Below are 1,724 nucleotides of genomic sequence, written 5' to 3'. Positions count from 1 at the left end.
CTGACAGCTTGGATGCTGCATGGCTGACTCAATCTGAGCTGCGTTGCTCCAGTTCAGTGCAGCAAGTACTCTTGGGTAGCAGAAAGCCCTCCACTAGGTCCACATACCTGGCCAAATGGAAGCGCTTCTCCCGCTGGTGTGCCCTGAGCAATACTGTCCCTCTGGAGGTGCCAGTACCTACCATCCTAGAGTATCTCTGGTCCCTGAAACATCAAGGCCTAGCTGTCTCATCTATCAGAGTACACCTAGCAGCGATTTCAGCCTTCCACCCAGGTGAAAACAAGCGCTCGGTTTTCTCCAATCCCATGGTCAGCATGTTCCTCAAGGGTTTGGAACGTCTGTACCCGCAAATTCGTCATCCGGCCCCTACGTGGGACCTCAGTCTGGTCCTATCTAGAATCATGGGTGCCCCCTTTGAACCGATGGCCACCTGCTCGCTTCTGTACCTTTCCTGGAAAACAGTTTTCCTCATCGCTATCACATCGGCGAGACGAGTCTCAGAACTTCAGGCCCTCACATTGGACCCACCATATACGGTGTTCCATAAGGACAAGGTACAGCTGCCACCACACCCCGCCTTCCTCCCTAAGGTGGTGTCTGCCTTCCATGTCAACCAAGACATCTTCCTCCTGGTCTTCTTTCCGAAGCTGCACGCTTCGCGACGGGAGCAACAGCTACATTCCCTAAACGTTCGTAGGGCTCTCGCCTTTTACATTGAACGAACAAAGCCTTTTAGGAAGATGCCCCAGCTGTTCGTAGCGGTGGCAGACCGGATGAAAGGCCTCCCGGTCTCCACACAGCGAATCTCGTCTTGGATTACATCATGCATCTGTGCGTGCTATGACTTGGCTGGTGTCCCAACTACCCGCCTCACTGCCCATTCCACTCGGGCTCAAGCTTCGTCCTCCGCCTTTCTGGCTCATCTGCCCATACAGGAGATCTGTAGGGCAACGACTTGGTCATCGGTACATACCTTCGCTTCCCACTATGACATAGTGCAGCAGTCCAGGGGTGACCTTCGCTCCGTGACATCTGACTCTGACCCCACCGCCTAGGTGAGGCTTGGGAGTCACCTAATTGGAATAGATATGAGCAAGCACTCGAAGAAGAAAAGACGGTTACTCACCTTTGTAACTGTTGTTCTTCGAGATGTGTTGCTCATATCCATTCCAAACCCGCCCTCCTTCCCCACTGTCGGAGTAGCCGGCAAGAAGGAACTGAGGGGGCGCTGGGTCGGCAGGGGCATATATCCAGCGCCATAAGGGTGCCACTCCAGGGGGCGCCTCAGCCGACCCTCCGAGTGTTGCTAGGGTAAAAATCTTCCAACGATCGTGCACGCGGCGCGCACACACCTAATTGGAATGGATATGAGCAACACATCTTGAAGAACAACAGTTACAAAGGTGAGTAACCATCTTTTCTACAAACTAAGTCTAGATTTAGACTCTACAGTCCAGACCCTCGAAGGTATAGAGGCGCCTAAATACCTTTAAGGAGCTGGTGCTACATCCTTGGCACAATCTCAAAAGATAACTCCTGTGTCAGCAGTTTCACATCCCCTGTCTAGGAACAGGTTTGCTGCTAGGGTTGGCTTTTTAGTAGATAAAGTTTGTTGAATACACTAACTTATTTGTGAAGGCGGGGATCTGGGGGTGGAGAGAGGATTTTTGTCCTTTCCTGATTGGGACATTGGAATCCAGTCAGGTGCTGTTCTTTATGCTATC

This window comes from Chrysemys picta, unplaced genomic scaffold (genome assembly GCF_011386835.1).
Source record: "Chrysemys picta bellii isolate R12L10 unplaced genomic scaffold, ASM1138683v2 scaf698, whole genome shotgun sequence".
Taxonomy (NCBI): domain Eukaryota; kingdom Metazoa; phylum Chordata; order Testudines; family Emydidae; genus Chrysemys; species Chrysemys picta.
The sequence above is the reverse complement of the archived record's forward strand: the minus strand, read 5'-3'. Positions refer to the sequence as shown.